Below are 20,271 nucleotides of genomic sequence, written 5' to 3' on the forward strand. Positions count from 1 at the left end.
AGGCCGCTTCACGGAGCCAGTGGGGCTGCTGGACCAGGGGCCTTATCCCCCAAGTGGGAAAGACACTGCCAGCGCGGGGGAGATGAGTTTGGTGGGTCACAGCGGTTCCGAAGGGGCAGCGTATCCACAGCACAAAACTCCACCGAAGCTGAGGGCACTAACCAGCCTCTTTGCTGGCCAAGGACGGAATGGGCCACGGAGACCGAACTCCCCTCCTGGCGTCTCCCCGTGATGGGGCGAGGGGGCTGGGAGATGTGGGGGAAGCTGCCTTGCCGCTGGGCTGTGGCTAGCAGCCTGTAGCCTCGGGTCTCACCAGCAGGAGTCAGTCTTGCCTCCCTCTAGCACCGCCAGGTCACTTCCTCCTCTTCCCTGTTGCTGACCCTAATGCACGAAGACGGGGGGGCTGGAATCGTGCTCCCCAGCGTCCTCGGTGAGGCCATCCTGAGTCACAGTGGCTGACATCACCTCCATTGCCATGACAATAGACCGAGGATGTCACAGGCACAGGGCCTCCCTGTGGGGATCCAGCCGATGGAGGAATCAGGGACGAGACACACAAACATCATCCGTGCAAACAAGGGCACACGGGAAACGGCGGTGGGGATAATGGGAGCAGGTACCGACCTGCCCCCGTAGGAGCCTGGCTGCCTCCACCCTCCCACAGAGCAAGTGCATGTGTCAGTCGGCTGACACGGGCCATGCAAACTGCATTATCTGTCTAGATCCTAGTGTGTCCATTTATCCACCCTCCCCTAGATCCCAGCCCATCCAACCATCCCCCACAGCCCCCTCCATCTATTTCCCTCACTTCCAGTGTCTGTCCATTCGTCCCTCCATCCCCCCCCCCCCCCCCTCTGGCTAGCTAGGACTCCAGGGTCCTGCAGCCTTGCTCCTGAGGGCACTTTGCCCCAGGTCACAAACTACTGCAAGCAACCAGCTCTCTCCTTGGAGCTGCAGGGGATGGGGAGGGGAAGGGGCTGTGGCTTGGGGTCAAGGGCCGCAGGGACGACTGAGGGGCATTGGCTGTGCTGTGAGCGGTGGGCCCTGGCATGGGGGGTGAGGGCTGAGGTGCCTTGGCAGGGCGGGATAAAGGGCTCAGGCCAAATCCCTAAAGAGCCGCCCTCATGCACTCGCTCCCTGCTCCGTTCAGAGGCCAGCCCTGGGGACACTGATGTGGCCACACCAAGCTCTTCCCATTCACTCCCTAGAGGCAGCTGAGCGGGAGGCGCAGACTTTGACAGCTGGGTTTGGGTGCTCGAACTGCCCCATGTTGGGGAGAAGCCCCTTGGTCCTTGGCAGTCAGTTCCCCAATGCTTCTCTGGAGCCAGCTCCCTGCCTGCCATTCACAAAGGTGCCTGCCTTGCCCCGGCGCAGGGATCAGGGTTCCCATGGGAGATGTCAGCAGCATCCGCAAATCGCTTCTCTAGAAATCTTACAAGATTGGAACAGGTTCCCTTGGTATTTGTTGTATAAAATGAATTGATTGCTGGTGGACTGGGCCGCATGCACCCAGCCCCAGCGGACAGGCCATCCGCCTAGCCAGAGAGCAGCGACTGTCCGGACAACGGCTGCCTGGGCCCCTCCACCCTGCCCCCAAACCCACTAGCTCATCTACCTAACTGGTCCTGATTTCCATAGAGTGCTTCACACGCTTCAACCTATTTAGCCTCACAACCCCCCGCAGTGCTATTGTCCCCACTTTACAGATGGGGAACTGAGGCACTGAGTGGCTAAGTGATGTGCCCAAGGTCACACAGGGAATCTGTGGCACAGTCAGGACATGGACCCAGCTTTCCAAGTCCTAGATCAGCACCCTAGCCACTAGACCATCCTTCCTTCTCTCGGCAGTGAGGATGGGAGGTGAATTCCAGCACCAGGATCTATTCAGCCCTTAACATCCCTGCTGAGTCAGCTACCAGGGGCAGCGGTGGTGTTTATGACTCGACCACATGCCCAGCAGGAACCAGTCTGAGACCCACCAAACTCATTGCCCACCTGGCTGCGAGATGGCGCTGACTCCTGGCAACTCTGCATTTCTCTAGCCCCTTTTGTCTGAGGATCTTAATCACTGTTCCCCTGCGCTGCTACCGGTAACGCCCCGGGTCCTAGGACTCTCCTCTGAGCCGTCACGGCATGGCCGACATAGGATGGCTAGGCCCCGATGGTTCGAAGCTCTTGTGGGAGCAGGGAGGGTGCTAGCCTCCTTCCCAGGGCGAGGAACCTCCTATTAAAGGTCCCAACCTTGAGGGGCTAATTGTCTTCCCCCAAATGCCCAGCCCTCTTCTCTCTCTGTCACAGCAAAGGGAAATCGTCTGTACGGGGAGCTGCAGGAGGGTCACCAAGGCAACGCTGCGGCTGGTTTCCAGAGCAAGATGGATTGTCTCCAGCTTTAAGAGACTCTCCGATGCCCATTCTCCTCTCCTGCAAACTGGTGCAACACCAGCCACTGCTCCGCGGGAGTTCCCCTTGATTCACACGATGGAAGCGGGATCTGAATGCGGCTTCTTGTGCCCCAAGAAGATTGCTGGTTCCTCGTGCTCCTGGCTGGTTCCTCGTGCTCCTGGCTGCAGCACCAGGCTGTCTGGCTGCCTAGCAGAATGGCTGGGGCTGGGCCCTGCTGGAAGTGTGGAGATATTGAAAAACCAGGGGCCAAGTTATCTAAACTTGTCAGACCCTGCAGGGAAATAGGAGGCGGAGGCTGGGTTTGTGGTTTGGGGAGAGGTGAGCGCTGGTTCCAGCAGCTGGAGCATCTCATCCCTCAGTACCATCATGCAGGTGTCAGTTACCAGGAACTCCCCAGGGCGGAGCCAGATCTGCAGCATCACTCCCACCTCATTGATTTCAAATGGGGAGGCTGAAGCTTAATGAGCCGTGCCCCAGAGGAGCAGGGCTGCTCCTGAGTAGTCTGGCCTGGGAGTTTCTGCTCAGTGGGGTGAATGGTTTCAGGGATCTGCTTGGCCACATCCCAGCCTCCCATGTAGGGCTTTGGGAGCAGCAACGGGGCAGAGCTCACAGCCAGGAAGCCACGGTCTGGCTGCAAGGGGATGAGAGTTTGGGGCCCAGGGAAGGGCACATTTCTACCTGGCGGTGAGTTTGCAGGTGCTACTGGTTTGACCCTGGGGAGCATGAGGGATGTTTTGTGAGACGCCCCCGGCCTTATTCTGAAACGGCAGGATTCCCCGTGGGAGGGAATTCCCCAGCACTGGTAGAAACGCTCTGAGCTGGGTCGTGTTGCGGCTGAACATCGCTTGACAGCCTGTTCCAGCTGCAAAGGGAAGGGTGAATCTCAGGCTCCCAGGGCTGGATCACAGCAGGGCTCAGGATTATCCGCCTCCCCCGGCACAGCGTACGGCATTGCTAGCAGAGCGCTGCCGGGGGTGGCCCAGGGCGCTGTGCCTGGGAGCCGCTCGAGCTACAGGCAAACTAGCTGCCTCGGGCGACAGATCCTGCCTAGAGCGGCCGGAGCAGCTGCTGGGCCAAACCTCAGTGAGGGCTGCTGCCAGCTGGCATTTGCCCCCTCCCTTCTACCAGAACCACTGACCCACCCGAAGGCTGGCTGCGCCCACCCAGAGAGCTGACACCCCCCTAGGGTCATGCCCCCCGGCCGAGAACCTGTCATGGGAAGGAGGCGGCCACACACTGAAGTGTTGCCTCTGGCTGCAGCAGGGGCTGGGCGGAGCGAGAGCTCGGAGTGTGTGTGTGTGGGGGGGGGGGAGCAGGACTCCTGTGCCCATTGTGGTAGTTTTGTGATGGTTAACAACACAGGCGTGTCTTCCGAGAACTGTGGGGAGCACCCAGGTTTGCGTTGTCAGCCCCAGCTCAGGGCTTTGCCACCTGTGGGAGAGGGGCCTGCCAGGGGAACGTGGGGAAGGAGAGCGGGGAAGGAAGAGAGCGGTGTGAGGCGGCCTGTTGTCCATCCTTTGCACCCTCCTGCCTCCACGGCCTGCCCTCATTCAGAGCCAGCTCCCATCTTCCTGTGCCATGGGAGGGCCACTGGCCGTTTCCCTTAGCGTGGGGGAGCCTGGCACGGTGCAGCACTCTACCCAGGGCAGTACAGTTCTGTGGGGAGCACTGGAGGCAGCAAAGAGAAATGCGCCCCTTTCCCCAGAGCGCAGCCCCCCTGCGGAACTCCCTGCTGCAGGAGACAAACACCCTGGCTGGATGTAATGGCAAACCCGACCGTTTGCAGCTACGCTGGCTAATCCACCAGCAATCAGCACTCATGCTCCAGGGCCACAGCTAGTGACCCCGATGGGGCAGGGTTGGAAAAGGAGCTGCACCCCCGTCCCCATGGGTTGCATTTGCTGGTTACTGACGTACGAGTGCTGAGCCTGGCCCGTGATTTTCACCTTGAGTTCATTAGCAGCTGCTGGTTTCCCCTGTTAGCTGAAGCTGCTGCCATGGGGAAGAGCCGTGAGAGAGGGGCCAGGGTGTCTATTATATCCTCATCCATAAGCCCGGACGGCTGGTGTCTGTTATGACATTTATCATCACCCGAGAGAACAGCACAGATAACTCACTGCCGGCGCCCTCTCTCATGAAGACAAATGGCCACGGGCAGATTAGCCATGGAGGGTTTGTTCCTAATACAGCAGGGGCGGGGGGCCGGCGGGGGCGCTGATAAATCCCCGTGCCGGCACTGGAGCAACGGGCAAGAGGAGAAGGCAGCAGTGGGGGCAGGGCATGCGGGAGGACAAGCTGTAAGGGAGCGTGCGAGCCAGGCCCAGGGAGCAGAGGTCCTAGAGACAGGGCTCCGTTTCTGCAGCGATCGCCCACATCACCAGGGTTTGCAAGGGGGAACCCCGGGAGCAGGACGAGGCCGCAGTGCAGATGCCGAGCTGGATGCCTGACTGCTGCGATTCCAGCCAAGGAGGCTGCTCCAGGCTGGCGTCTGGCCTCCGGCTAACGCTTTGCACGTCTGTAGCCAGGGCGGGCGCCGCGGCCCCTAGTCTCAGCCCCAGTGGAGAAGGGTTCGAATGCTACCTTGCTGCTTCCTACTCAGTCAGGTGGGGAGCAGAACGGGAGCCCGTGGGAGATTGAGGCATCTCCCCCCTTGGTCACCAGCACCTGTCACCCGTCTGCTTAAGAGGGTCAGGGCCCCCGTTCAGATATTCTGGTCCCCGCATGTTTCCCCCCTCCTCCCACAGGGAGCCCAGGTGCCAGTGCCCCCAGGAGCCAGTGCCCCCAGGAGCAGACCCCCCACCCCGCACTCCACTGAGCAGGAACAGACTCCCCGGGCACCAGGTCACAGCACCACTGGCCTGTCTGGATGGCGCTGAGACCCTGTTCGCCAGCTCACAGCACCACTCACTGACATGTGGCTCGGCTGCCCCTCTGCCTGACCAGCGGCAGCCAGGTCACATGTCAGTGGCGTTGGGACCATGCAGCCAGAGCGACGCTCCGGACACGGCAGCGGCCGTCCTAGGACCACTGCTCAGAGGGGGCCGGACCCTGGTCCCCAGCTCTGCGGCCTATGGAACTTTGAGCAAGTACAAAACCAGAGGGGGAGGGGCATTTGCTGCCCCCAGACACCCCCAATTGCCGCCTGCTGCTTACCAGGAACGTTGTGAAGGGCTCTGGGCCAGGTGGAGGTGGCAGGGGATCCTGACCATTGCGCGCGGCGTTACTCAGCCACCCGCCGTAGCTGGCCCTGGCCCCGGCCCTGAGGCCAGCCTGGTGCTGGCCACACACTGAGCGACCCAGCCCCGCAGCGGCTTGGCAGGGAGGGAACGTCGCACCCTGTACAGAGCGAAACGCTGGTGTCTTACCTAGCTCTCCTCTTCCGAGTCCCTTCTCCGAGGGGTGCCCCGGGGCTTCCCCCGCCCACCTTTTCCTTCAAAGGTCTGGGCTGCTATAACCATCCGCCCCAAGCCCCGAAACACGGGCCAGATGGGAGCTAACTGGAGCAAAGTAGCGTGCCCAGCTCCTGCGCTGGGGCTCGCACACTGCCTGCCCTGGGACCCTCGAGGGAGCAGCCAGCAACTGCGAGGATCCAGGAGGGCTCCCCTGCCCCTGGCAGCCCCGCGTGGGCCTGGGTCCTTCTGCTACACTGCGCTCGCCATGGGATCTCTCCCGCCCCATGCTCTCTTTGCCTTCCAGGAGGCAGCCCGAGCCGCAGAGCGAATCGATTCCAATCAGTGGGGTGGCTGCCCCAGCCTTGTTCCCAGGCAGGCTCGGCCCATTACCAGTTCTCCCCGTAAGAAGTCGAGACGGGTGCTCCTGGTGGATCTCGCAGGCTGCCCCTCCTGCTGCTCCCAGCCCACCCTGCGCACTCCAGTCACTGCTGGCTTTGCAGTGGAGATTGTCCCTCCTGCTGCTGAGTCTCCCCACGTCTTCACTTGTGCAGCCCTTGGTTTAAATAAACAAATCCAGGGGAGGTGGAGGAGAGGGAACAGTTGGGGTTAGGTCGGAGGGGGCAGGCCCGGTTCTCTGTAGCCCCTTGTCCAGTCAGTTACATCCAGGCAAAGTGGGACGACAACGCTACCCAACCATAGAGCCAGTGGTTGCCATCATCTCATCTAGCCTCCGGCGTAACTCAGGCCCGAGGAGCTGCCCCCGCGTTTCCAGCCTCCAGCCCAGAATTAGCGGCTGAGCACAAGCCTATCTTTTAGAACGGCATCCGGTCTCAATGGAAAGACCCCAAGCGCTGGAGAACTCACCAATTTCCCAATTCCGGAGCTGTTCCAATTTCCCTCCCTGTTCTAAAACACCGTGTCCTATTTCTGGTCTGAATGTATCCGTCTTCAGCACTGAGCCCTTGGAGCCAGGTCTGCCTCTGCCTGCCGGATAAAAGAGCCCCCTGCTCTCAGAAGCCATTTTTCCGTGTAGGTACCTCCAGGCTCTCGCCTCTGATCAAGTCACCTCCTAACCTCCTCTTTGATAAGCTAAATAGATTGAGCTTCCTGTGCCTCTCTCTGTGCCAGGCTTTGCCAGACCTCCTGGGAGCTCTGTTCTGAACTCTTTCCAGGTCACCCACATCCTTTCTGAAGTGCGGACCCCAGAACTGGACACTGCGTCCAGGACCGGTCTCACCAATGCCGTATGCAGAACTCATGTTCAGCTGATTATCCTCCGTGACCCCTACAGTCCTTTGCAGGGCGATTGCTTTTCAGGATGTGGTCCCTCATCCTGTCTGACACCATTCTGGGGTCGGAGGGGTATGACCTTGCATTTGGCTGCGTTAAAACACGTTGTTCAAGTGAGCCCAGCTCCCCAAGCGATCCTCTTCGCCCTGCGGAACTGGCACTTATAACTGGTCTTTATCATTATTAAACACATACACACTGACTTCAGTGTCCCCTGCAAACCTTACCAGCAACAATTTTACATTTTCTTCCGGCTTGCTGGGCTCAGGGCCGGTACCGATGTGCATTCTGCACTGGCAGGACAGGCCACAGAAGGCACATGGCCACGGAGAATTGGGCCAAGAGCATTTGGGCATGAGAGCCACAGGCTCTGATTCTGCTCCCACTTACATTGGTGCGACCCTGCTGATGTTGACAATGCTACTCCAACAAGTTTCCTGGGTCCCTTTTCCTGCTCTGCCACGGTGACCTTGGGAGACTCCCTTCCCCTCTTTGTGTCACACTGATGGGCGCAATTCGCCCCAGAGCCGAGGGATTAAGAGGCCCCAGGGCATGGTGCCATCCATGGAGGATGTTCCTCCTGAGAGGTGGGAGACCAAGTGTTAGCGCTAGTGCCTCCGACACCCAAACCAAGATTTACACTGTTATGAGCTGGGTGAAACCTCGCTGTGGGCTGCCTTGAAACCGCGTTGGTAACGGATGTGTGAACGCGCCCTTCGCTTCTGAGAGCTGCACGACCGTTAAGCCAGCCAGAAGGAGCAGCTCAAAACCCGATGTCTGACCCCAGAAGAACCCTGGGCAGAGGTTTGTGGGCCAGGGTGCAGGCAGAAAAGATTGCTCTGGGTGCTGGGAAGGAAAGAAACTGTTTCCTGCTGGTCGATTCCCTCTGTGTTCACAGACACAGGACTTTGTACATTCTTTCAAATGAAACCAAACTGCCTCAGAGAAACACCCGACTATCCCCAATTTCCCTCCCGCCTGGCACACCCACAGGGCTGCTCAGGTCGAAAAGGGGCAACATAAATACATTTCCAGAGCCCCTTGGAGACACCCTGTCATGTGCCAACGGCTCCCTAATTGTGTGCTGAGCCTGTCTGTCTCCTGCTGAGAGCTACCATCTTGCTGCTCCAGCCCAGCAGGAATCCCAGCTTGCTGACAAGTTGTGACAAAGGAAGTTTCTGCTTGGCACACCAATGCGCCAGGAAGGCAGGAGACAACAGCAGCTGCTCCAAGGTGCTGTCTGCTGGGGAAAGAACGGCTGCAGAAAGTCTATTTATTCCTCTGATTTCGTTTAAAGCGCTCCCCCTTCCCCCGCCACACACGTCCCATCCCCCATAGCTCTAGAGGCACATTCAGCAGATCAAATAGCGATCGGTATTTGGATGACAGCAGCACCGGGGGACAACAGGGCCCCATTGTGCTGGGAGCTGCACACACTCAGGCCCCGCCCCAAAGAGCTCTTGGTCTATGTCGACAGGAGAAAGGGCGGGACCTCGTGCACGAAGGGACGGGGCCTGGCTGTGATGCAATAAACAGGAGATTGTAACATTTTTTTAGACTAAACCACGTCTTCTGGCTACAGCTCTGGGGGCTCCTTAGCTCCGGCCCCCCCTCGCTACCCGCACAGACCTGTGCCTGCCTCCTCTCATGGCCCCCTCGGGCCGCACAGGCTATTTAAACAAGGCCCCAGCTGCAAACCTCAGCCATGCCGCTCCCTTTTCCCTGGTGGGACCCCCCACCCCCTGCCCGGGATGGCCAGGCGGGGAAGAGTTTGGGGGTTGCTCCATGACAGAGCTGCTCTGCGCTCCCCTGCCCCAGGCTCCAGAGTGGTACAAAACCCGACAGCCTGCAGCTGATTTCCCCCAGAGCCCTACGGCTCAGTCCGGCCCGCTACCCCCCCAGCAGCTTGGAGCCCTGGCTCTGTATTCCAATTGCACCGTGGCATCTGGCAGCCTCCCCGCCCCCCACAAATGGGCCTCTCTCCTGGGTGACAGATGGATCTGACTCGAATTCAAGCCCAAAAAACTCCAGGGAGGTCTCAGCTAAAACCCTTCGCTTCCTGCCCCCGGGCGCAGTCAGCGCCCACCTGAGCTGCAGTCTCTGGCTGGGAGAAGCAGAAATAAACCCATCTCCATTCTTCCCTCATGCGGCCTGCTCCCCTGGTTGCTCTTCTCCGGCTCCATTGATCCCCTCCGCCGTATTTCCCTCTGCATGGCAACTCTCTCTTAGCAGCTTTCCGCCTTTATTAATCACCCAGTTGTTGATTGCTTCCGATCAACTCCTCCAGCTCCGTGACGGCGACTCTATTTGGCCTGGCAATATTCCCCCTTCCCCCCGCCCCTTTCCACACAGCGTATAATCACTTTTCGAACGTGCCCTCTCATTAAAGCTGTTCAGACGCACCCGCTCGCTCTGTGCAGCTGCTGACAGCGATATGGATGGAACAGGGAAGCGCAAGACACAGGCAGACGGGGAGGCAATTAGGAAGATGGGCAGGCGGAGAAGGTTGGGGTGGGGTGGGGGGGCAGGAGGGATGCTAGAGAGGCAGTTTTGTTAAGGCATGGAGGGGGATCCTTGGGGGACAAGTCTCACCTGGGGGAGACAGCTAGAGGGGAGGGCCAATCATGGGCAGAACATAGGCATGGGCAGGCCCCCCTCTCGCACACCTAACACCCACCCACTCCAACCACGTGTCTGTCAGCCCTGAGTTGGGAGATTTCTTGGCTTCTGTGTTGCTCCTTGGCCTTGCTGCTGACCACGGGGCCGTCCTGCTGGAAGATGGAGAGAGGTCAGCCAGGCCTTCCGCACGAGGGCTCCGGCCACCAAGGATCCCACGTCTCCCGCCAGCCATGATGGCCTCCACCTCTTTCTTTGCAATGTCTTGTGTCTCCCCCAGCTCTGGTCTGTCCCCACCCCTCATTGCATCCCTGTGGAATCCGGCCCTGTCCCTGCAAGCCCCGCCCCATGGACTCCCATGCTGAGAGCTAAGCACCTGCTTGTTTGCTGCAGCAGGTCCCTGGACGTGTCAGCCCTTCGTGGCTGGAGCCAGGGCCCTGGGCTGCACTGCAGAGCTCTGACCTAGCAGAGCCTGTGAGCGGCGAACATGAGGGGCCCCATCCTCGGGCCGTGTAAATCAGCAGCGCTCTGCTGGAGTCACGGGAGCAGGCTGCTTCCGCCAGCTGACGAGCCGGCACAACAACAACAACTAATAAGACGTCTGCTAATAAAGCTAATGAGCAATAAATTCCCCTCCTGACTGAGGATTATTGGAAACCTTCAATCTGGCGAGTTTTCACCTGCTTTTCTGACAGGTTTATGGACAAAGAGGTTCAGCTGAGCTGAGGGGAGCTTGGAATGGCAAAGCCTCCAACAAACCAAACACCCAGCCCAGGGCTTTGGGGGAGGCGCTCGTGGAGATGCAGGGACCTACCTGCAGCTGTTCACACCAGGGCAACGTCCCTTCTGGCTTGGGAGCGGCTCACCCTTGCTCAGCTCTGGGTACGGGGCTGTACGAAGTGCAGGGCAATGGAGAAGCAAGCGCAGGTGTGTGCAAATCTGCACTTTAATTCTGCTTGCTGCTCTGTGAGCCCACGCGCCTGGATTGTCCAGATCAGGATGGCTGCATTTGTCCATAACCACAGTATGAGCCGTGCAATGGAGAATCAGGCCCATGGTTCAGAATCGCCCACTGCCCAGTGCGCCCCCCAGTTCCTTCCAGCTGTGCTCCCAGCCTAAATAGACATGAACACGGCTTGACGTTTCACCTGATTTTTCTCAGGTCTTAGAGCAGCAGGAGCTGCCTCCGCATGTATGAAACCCCCCCACTCGCCCGCCCCCCTGTTAGCCTCAGCTGGGCGAGGGTTTGTCATTTCCCAAAGCGGTATCTGCACTGGTGGAAAACCCCAGTGGAGACAGGAGAACACACGTGTGCACACGCATAGAGCAATGCACATCACGGAGATAAGGGGAAGCAGCCTGTTTTAGTAAATTAACTAATACAACCCCCCCTTCCTCCCCCACACACTCACGTCTGAGCCATTGTGCAGATCAGAGACTGTATCGTAGCCTCTGGCTTTTCATCTGCAGCTTAGAAAAACAAAGAAAAGGGAAGGGAAGGAGTTTGAACAGAGAGCGCCAAGAACAAAGGGGAAACAATAACACAGCTAGCGAGGAGGCAAATATCTGGGAGCGAGTTGATTTCTGAGATCTGTCTGCGCGTCTCTCCTTCCGTGCGTGTGTCTGTCTGTCTGTCTGTCAGGGATTTATCTGGCAAGTCAGAAGTTACACTTAAAAAAAAATGACCTACTTTGGCTCAAACACCTTGTTATTTCCCTGTTGGAGAAAAGACAGCACGGCTGTCAAAGGCCAGATGATTTCTGTTCCCCCAAAGTCCTTCAAAGGTTGGAAAATGCTAGACACAGGTCGAGGAGCCGGGGGCTGGTGGGGGCAGGGCTCAGCTCAGTGGTTTGGACTGGCCCAGGATACATCTCGGGCTTGGAGTGGATGGTGCTGAAATCACATTGGCTGTTCCCAGCAAAACGGGGAGGCAGGACGCCTGATTTTGGCTCTCAGCTCTGGGAGGGAGCTGGGTCTAGTAGGGAGAGCAAGGGACTTGGTGGAGATCAAAGCTCCAGGCCTCTACCCTTGGTTCCAGGAGACAGTGGGATGTAGTGGTTAGTGCCGGGGACTGGGACTCGGGACTCCTGGATTCTATTGCTGCCTCTAGGTGTGAGTGTGATCGAATGGTCAGAGCAGGAAACTGGGTGGGGGTTGGAGGTGCAGGGCTGTAGCCCAGGGAGTGGGGTCGAGTGGGTTAGAGCAGGGGGACCGTGGAGTCCGGGCTCTGCGAGGGGTGTGAGGGTAAGTGGTTAGAGAACGAGGAATAAGGGTCAGGACTCCTGGGTTCTCTTCTCAGTTCTCACTCAGTGTGTGATTTTGAGCAAGTCAGTTAACCTCTCTGCCCCTTTCCCCATTGCCTGGGGACCTCAGGAGGAGACGAGCCCCCTGCAGCTGCACTCACACTGCAGAGGGGGGAACAGAAGGGCTCTGTGCTTAAATAATATTAGGCCTGTGACAGTGACTCACAAAAGGCAGGAAGTGGAGCCTGGCTCTTATGGAAACGTCCTATGCATCGGAACAGGAAAGGAGAAGGTTTCTGTCAGGTTTCCTTGGCCTCTCCTATAGAGGTGAATAGACAATTCTGTCCCTGCTATAGAATTCCATAGGCTGCTGCCAAAGAACTGCAGAAAAGCCCCCATTCTCCATTCACATCTATAGCGTTGATAGGCCACAATTGGTTTAATCATCTCCACTGAATGCTGCAGGATCTTCCCATGAGGAGATGTAACTTTCACCCCAAAGCCGCACTCACCCACTGGTTCCTGCTGCAATGGCTGGGTCCCCATTCTGGTGTTTCAGGGGCGGTTGCCAAGTGATTGACAGTGCTTCAGGTGTTATTTCCTCAGCCGCCCACTGAGCAAAAGACCCATTTTCCAGATGGGAAAACAGGATGTGACTGGCCCAGTGTCGCACAGAGAGGCAGCGGCAGAGCCAGGACTAGCACCCAGGAGTCCTGGCTGCCGCACTGAATACCAGAGACCTGGTTCTCCATTGCCCTGTGTAGGGTCCTTTACCCTGGAGCAAATCAGCATGGTCGAGTTCTCCATTCCCTTTGCACTGGAGGGAGGTCTGGGCAAGGGACAGGCAGATACACAATGGGGTTGGCAGTGGATCCCTGCTCCCTACTGCTGCCAACTGTTTTTCACTTGTATTATTTTAACTCCAGCTCTTCACTTTCATTTCTTGACCTTTACCCATTCTTGTCACCTTCCTGGATTTTTTCATTATTATTTTTACATTTAAACACTAGCCGCTTTCCTGTGCTTAACTATGGCCAAGCTGGACTCTTGGGCAAGTCATGTGATCGGTCCGGGCCTCGGTTTCCCCATCTGTAAAATGGGGATCAAGATTCTTCCTTGGGCTCTCTTGTCTGTTCAGACTGTGAGCTCTCTGGGGCAGGGCCTGTCTCGCACTGTGCCCAGGCACCGCTGGCATAGTTGGGTTCCTGATCTTGGCAGGGGGAGTCTCTGAAGCTACCGGAATATAAATAATGAACAGCAGTGCACCAACTGGGTGGTATTAAAAATGCAAATAAACCCAATGCAACCCTAGGACTTTCTACTTCCACCCGCTCTGCCAATGACTGTCCTGCCATGGGCCCTTAGATCTCGGCCTCCCAGTTGCTCCCTAAATTCAAAGCACTAGAAATTGCCACGCTATTTATTTATCAGCACCACCCTCTGACCCCTGCCCCACAGCCCAGCGGGCACCCTACACCAGAGCTGTCTGAGCCTGCAGAACTGGAGTCGATTTTGTTTTCTTGCTGGTCAGGTTGTTTGCAAACTTTAAGGCTGGCTAAGGCAGCTGAGCAGATCTTGCCAGCAGGGCTGGGGCGGGGGCTGGGGCTGGGGCTGGGGCGAGGGGGGGTCACTTCCTAGATTTTGCATCCCTCAAAGAGCAAAACAAAAGAGAATCCGTATAAATATGCAGCTCCCAACACCCCCCAGATCTAACCAGCCCCCCAATAATCTGGGAAAGTTTTGCAAAAGTTCTTGGGCGGGGGCTGCGCCCCGGTTCCGCGTGGGTGATTTGGGGGGTGCGGTGTTGGCACGGCCAGGAGTTGGGGGGGGGGAGGTGTGGCGAGGAAGGGAGAGCCAGCGACGCATGCGCAGCACGGACACACGCCCTCCCCTGGCAAGAGCAATTGAGCATCTTTGCCGGCCGGCTCCGGGCAGGTGGCGGGGACCGGGCGGGCGGCCCATGGCTGCGGGCGGGGACGCGAGCACCCCGGGGCCCAGCAGCAGCAGCAGCCGGCGGCGCGCTCGGCTCGGTGCCCTTTGTTCCCACCCTGCTGCCTCGGAGGCGCCGGGATTGGCTCTGCCCCCCAGCCCGCTGCGGGAGCCCGGCCCCCTCCTGGGGGAGCCCCCGGCCCCTCCCCCGTCCTGCCCAGCCCCCCGCCCGCCTGCGCCCGGAGATGCGGGCGCTTCCCAGCCGGCGCTGACCGCGGCACCTGCTCCCCGGGCGGCGCGGGGGAGATTCCTGCAGACCCCGGAGCGAGCGGCGGCGGCGGCGCCCCCCCTGCAGCAGGTACGTGGCTCCCGCCCCCCATCGCATTTAAAGCCCAAACTTCTCGGCTCGCCCCGGGTGGCGTCGCTAAGTCCTGCCCCGCAGCTGCCTCTCCCATCCCAAAGTCCCGGCACTTCCCAGGCACCTTTAGGAACCTGCTTCATTGCCCCCCCCCCCCCCAACCCGCTTGCGTTTACTTGCAGGCATCTCCGGAGGGGCAGCGGCTGGCGCGGGCAGGGCTGACTTTTCTTTGCACGACTGGCTGCTGCACAGATTTTTAAGAAGGGGGAAATCTCCCCTTACCTCCCCTTTGCTCCCCCCCCCCTTTAATAAAGTTGATGCGGGGGTTGTTTGCATGCTGTGTTATGGCTATTGCTCAGCGCCTGGTAACTGACCATCTCATCAGAACAAAGCAGGGTTGTCCCCGGTTGCAATGGATTTAGGGGGTTGCTCTTTTTTTAATGAATGTGTTGTGGAGACCGAAGGCGCTGGGGATGTTGCTCTGCAGCCTCGCAGCATGTTAAGAGGCGGTAAGTGAGCTTGACTTGACGGGGGATCCAGCAAGCCCAGTGGGACAGAGATTGCAGGGAGTTCAAGGGAGGTTGGCAACATGTTAGCTCTGCTGAATGGAGGGTGGACTGGAGCCCCATGGATTGGTTCCAAACGAGCCCGTTTTATGTGAGTGTGAAACACACACACGGGGAGAGAGAAAGGGGGGAACTAGAAGGAAAGGTGGCGGATGAGCCCCCCTCCCTCCCGACACAAGCCCCAGGCACTGAAATTATTGGTGAGAGAGACAAGAGTCTCCAACGGAATGAAAATAAGCCTCAAGTAACTAGATTCAGAGCGGGGAGGCTGGAAGATAAGATAAAGTGGTGGAAGGAGGAGAGAGATGGGTGCTAATGAGACAGGTGGAGAGATGCTGAATTATTTATTCTTGTTAGTAGGAAAATGCTGAAACTAAAATTTCAGCGAAGGGAGTGTGTTGGGGGGGCTTGATGAGGCAGGAGCAGGCACTGACACCAGGGCTGGCAGGATGGGAGAAATATCATTTCTATTAGAGAGGATTATACCCTGTTAAATCACATTGCAGCCTTGCAAGCCAGGGGGTGGACCAGGCGATAATGCAATACCAAAGCAATTCGGGGTGGGGGGGGATGTCAAATAATGTTGTGAAGATCAATGGCTCTGCCTCGGAGTAATTCCCCCTCCTTCTCAGTCTGGTGGAAGTAGCTCGGAGGTAGCTAATCCAACACAGAGACAGCATCAGCTTCCATCTATAGCCTCATCTCCACGGCCTTTGTTACGAGATTCAAGGAGGGGGGATGGATCACCCCATAACTGCCCTGTTCTGTTCATTCCCACTGGAGCGTTTGGCAGTGGCCACTGTCAGACACAGAAACACGGGGCTGGATGGACTATTGGTCTGACCCAGCGCGGCCGGTCTCAGGTCCCTGTTCTCCAGATGCTGGGAGCTGGGGTTTGTGACAGTGTCATTGTTTATTTAAAAGAAATCAAAACTTTCAGCGCCAAGAGCATTGCAGCTCGCCCCCCACATTGTCTTATGGGCAAAGCTGAAGCCCCTTCACGTTTCTTGCTTTGACATTAGTCGAGGATGGGTGTGAGGTGGTGGTTGTGATGTCGTGCATTGCTGGAGCACATTGCCTAGAACGTAGGGTGTGAGCTGGTGGTTGTGATGTCGTGCATTGCTGGAGCACATTGCCTAGAACGTAGGGTGTGAGGTGGTGGTTGTGATGTCGTGCATTGCTGGAGCACATTGCCTAGAATGCAGGGTGTGAGGTGGTGGTTGTGATGTCATGCATTGCTGGAGCACATTGCCTAGAACGCAGGGTGTGAGCTGGTGGTTGTGATGTCGTGCATTGCTGGAGCACATTGCCTAGAACGTAGGGTGTGAGGTGGTGGTTGTGATGTCGTGCATTGCTGGAGCACATTGCCTAGAACGGACCAGGACACAGCCTGGAATTTCAATACGCAGGGCACAGCGAGATCAGGGTTGCGTATATCAAAGTGCCAAGAGTCAAGGCCGGTTTTCCATTGCAGAATACCTAAACAGAGACAGCAGTGGCAGTCCAGGCCGGAAACTCAGAGACTTTTGGCTATGCCTTCCCAGTAGGCACAAAGAAGGGGCAGCCAGCTCTCTAGGGGATTAATTGGGCTGGATTTAACTGCAGTGCTTTCAAAGAAAGAAAAGAAACCATACAAATGACTGAACCTTTGCTAACTTCGCTAAGAGGCTTGGTTCATTTGCTAACACATTTTCCCAGTGCAAAGTATTTGCAGGCTAGCAATAGGGATCTGTGTCTTTTTGAAAGCTCCTCTTTGCACCTGCCATTGTGCATGCCAGCTTGAGGGCATTGCTACCTGCAACAGCCCCTCATGGGTTCAGTGGCAGTTCAAGGGGAAATACTTGTTTTGCTGTTTGGATGAGCTTGTGTTTAGTGTGTGTGTGTATTGGGGGATTCTGTGCATGTTTGTTTAACAGGAGGAAAATAACTCAGGCTGAAAGTGGGTTTTTAACATTATTGTTCTGTTCATTTATTTTGTTCCTGGGTAGCTCCTGCCATGTGATAGGAAAAGCAAAATAAAATAAGAATAAATACTATTCTGAAGTAAAGGATGCAGACTGCATGCCCAATAAAAATCACACCTATTAAAGAGCCCATATTGGACAAGATTGCAGCTTTCCAAGGTGCTAATTTATTCTAGCAGAGGGGAGGGTGGAGGGGAAAAATCTCTCATTGCCTGAGAGATACGGGGATAGCGAGTTTTGCAAAATCCTTTTGTTGTGGATGGTGGGCAGAGGAGGTAGAAAAGGAAGAGCTGGGATTTGCGTGTGGATTTCTGTCTTTCTGATTCTTGTCCTTCGCCGGTTGATATCGACATATGGGTGGAAGCAAAACCCCACCCCCTCCCTGGAAGGCAGAAGCAAGTTTGTTACTGGAGGTGGGTGCTGGGAGATGCATCTTCTCACGGGCTTGTATCCTGCCAGTGAGCTAAGATGTCTCTTTGGTCTCTAACTGCCATCCTCCTGTTGTGCAAGGCAGCAGCTGGGCAGGGTCCTTTTGGGGAGAGATCTCCACCACTTGGCTCAACCCCTCCTCTGTAAAATTGGTTGACGCCTCAGATTGCAGAGCACATCCAATGGGGGGCGGGGGGAAGCCCAGCATGAATGACACCCTCTCCAACAGCTCCCCCAGCTGGTCAGTCTGTGGAGTAGCACACTCTTCTTGCCCCCCTCCCCGGCTGAGGAAGGAGGCAGCCCCCCACCCTGCCACCTCCTGGGAACAAGCCGAGCAGGTTTGGGAGCATGGGGGTGGGGCTTTCTGGCTGCTCGATGAGGTGTGCCAGGAACCCAGCAGCCCAGGTGAGCTGTAAGCAGCAGGGCCCTGTGCACAGAGATGCAAAAGCAGCAGGCAGCGGAGGTCAATCCCAGAGGCACTTGGCAGCATGAATGGACCTCGCTGATGCTTGGCTTCTGCTGCCCCATCCCAGGGCCACAGCAACCACATGGTGCATCCAGCTGCCCCTAAGGTCTTAGGTGGCCATGTGTCCTGGTGCCAGAGACAGGGGCGGCTCCAGGCACCAGCGCAGCAAGCCGCGGGAGGGCAGCAGTCAGGCTGCCTACGGGGACATGCCTGCGGGAGGTCCACCGGTCCCGCAGCTTCAGTGGCAATTCGGCGGCGGGTACGCCGAAGGCGTGGGACCGGCAGAGCTCCCTCAGGCAAGCCGCCCAAAGCCGCCTGACTGCCGTGCTTGGGGCAGCAAAATACATAGAGCCGGCCCTGGCCAGAGAGGTGGAAGTGACCTGTCAGACCCGTTTCCCAGGCAGTGCAGGATTTCTCCCTGGAAACGTGCCAAACACGGATGCTCCCGCCCCTTCCCTTGGGACACAGTCCCCAGCCAGCTCCATCACTGGTCTCGCTCTGACTCTACAGTCCCCCTTGTTTGTCAGTAGCTCTCCAGAGCCGAAGTACCTTGCGGGAGCAGGGAAGGAGCCAGAGCCCCCTTGGTCAGCGGAGGGCTAGTCCTGATACAGAATAATCTCCAGTCCCACTTTAAAGTTCTTTGGGGCAGATGCATCCCTGTTAACCCAACCTCAGCAATGGGCCAGTTGCTTGGTCTACAGTGGGGCAGCTCCATCGCAGGCCGATTTACACCGTTAATTATGTAGGTTCCAGGAGCACCTAGAGGCTGAGATGAGATCAGGCCCCCACTGAGCTGGACACCACGTGGTCAGACAGTGCTGACCCCAGGGATCTTACATCTCAATAGACAAGACAGACAAAGGGCTGGAGGAGAAACTGAGGCACGTGGATGGGGGCCTTCAACCAAGGTCACACAGGGGGTCAGTGGCAGAGCTGTTCTACCGCCCAGTCCAGTGACCGACCCAAGGGAAGCGCATGGATTCCCAGGCCAGAAGGGGGGACTGGGATCACGGGCTCCCCTGCTGCACAGCACAGGCCCCGCAGTGGTTCCCGTTTGGACGGGAGCGTTCCTAATACCATTCCTGTCTGAAACGCAGCGGGTCGTTCCCCCACCCCTCAGGGTGGATGGGCAACGGGGGTGGTGAAATTTACCCCGGACCAGGCTGTTTGGCTGAGAAAAGTCAGCTGGTGCCCCCTCCACCCAGCACTGAGCTCCGAGTCACAGTGCAGGGCAAGGAGCAAATAAAAGGGATCCAGTATGGGGCTCCTGGGAGCATCCTGCCAAGGCTTCGCCCCACGGCACGGTGATACCTAAGCCACCTGCACGGCTCTTCAGCCTGAATTCTGGATTCCAGGGATTTCCTCCCCTTCGATTCAGGCCTGGAATTTTGAATTCCAGCGGTAGCCAGGCTCTGCGTACCAGCATTACAGCCTGCCCGTAAATGGGAGCCGGAGACTCCTCCTGGGGCAGCTGGGAGACGCTGGTCTCCCCCAGAGATAAGATGGGCCCGTTGGAGGGCGGTCCCCACAGAGAGACGGGAAACGTTTCAGTTCATGAACTGAGTTGGTCAGGTCTCATCCCAGCCCCTCTCCTGTTTGGGAGAGGCTCTGTGCTGGAGCAGCCGTGGGGCTGAAGGTCAGACTGAAGGGCATTGGCAGAGCTCGGTGTGTGGGTGGCGTGGGAGAGTCCAGGGTGGGTATAGCAGGGAGTGCTGCTGATCCGGACTGAGGTGCATTGCCACAGCTGTGCGTATGGGGCAGGACAGGCGCTGGGATGAAGCCAGATTGCACAGAACCCGTCAGCTCCAGCCGGTGCCCTCCCCCTCATTTTCACTCAGGCCAGAGTCACCCAGGGCTTTCTGAACTAAAGGGAAAGGGTTTCGTTCCCGCGCTTGGCAAAGGAACCTGCCAGCGTCACCTCTGCCCCCAATGGCCTCATGGCTAAGGCATCAGCACCGGGAGAACTTCCCCAAGTTCAGTAGGGCAATGAATTCCTTCTGGCCACTCTCAGGTGGCTCTGGGGATTGGAACTGGGCGGTTCAGAGAGGGGGAAACGCCAGGAGAACTACCAGGGATGTCCCAGCATCCAATCGCCTGTGAGGAATGAAGCTATGTTTCATCTGAAGCTAATCACAGGGCCCAAGCGTTGCATATTCATGAGATGGATGAATTATTCACGAGGCGACAGCCAGCGACAGATGTGAAAATGTTCACCGCTGCTGGGGGGAGAGGTGGGCTTTGTGGGTATTTTTTTAAATCAATATAATCTGGTGTTTATCCCGATTTTAATAGGCAGACGGTGGCCTGAGGGTTGGTCCCACGTGAGAAAGGGATGAGATTCCCATGCGCGGAAGAGGCATGTTTAGCAGCCGAGCCCTGTCTTTTCCGAGTAGTGGAAATAATGGCATGTATTTATGCATCGTGTGCCAAACAACTGACTACAAATGTCTCCCTAATTGCAAAAAGCTGCCGGATGAGTGAAATATTGTCTATTACACAAGGGCCCAGACAGCAGGCGTTTCAGGGATTGGGGGTTTATTTTTTTATTTTTTAGCTAACACTGTTATGCCATGACAAGCTGCCTTGTAATTTCATTTCTTTGCTTAGAGGAGGGG

At 57.3% G+C, this 20,271-nt stretch overlaps 1 long non-coding RNA gene across 1 annotated transcript; it reads left to right on the plus strand.

Moving 5' to 3' along the window:
• Positions 1 to 477: 477 nt before the first annotated feature.
• LOC120391928 lies at positions 478 to 2,537 on the plus strand. Its single transcript, XR_005591537.1, has 2 exons — positions 478 to 616; positions 2,299 to 2,537. It is a non-coding gene; the product is annotated as an uncharacterized LOC120391928 (long non-coding RNA).
• The last annotated feature ends 17,734 nt before the right edge of the window (positions 2,538 to 20,271 follow it).

This window comes from Mauremys reevesii, linkage group 26 (assembly GCF_016161935.1).
Source record: "Mauremys reevesii isolate NIE-2019 linkage group 26, ASM1616193v1, whole genome shotgun sequence".
NCBI lineage: Eukaryota > Metazoa > Chordata > Testudines > Geoemydidae > Mauremys > Mauremys reevesii.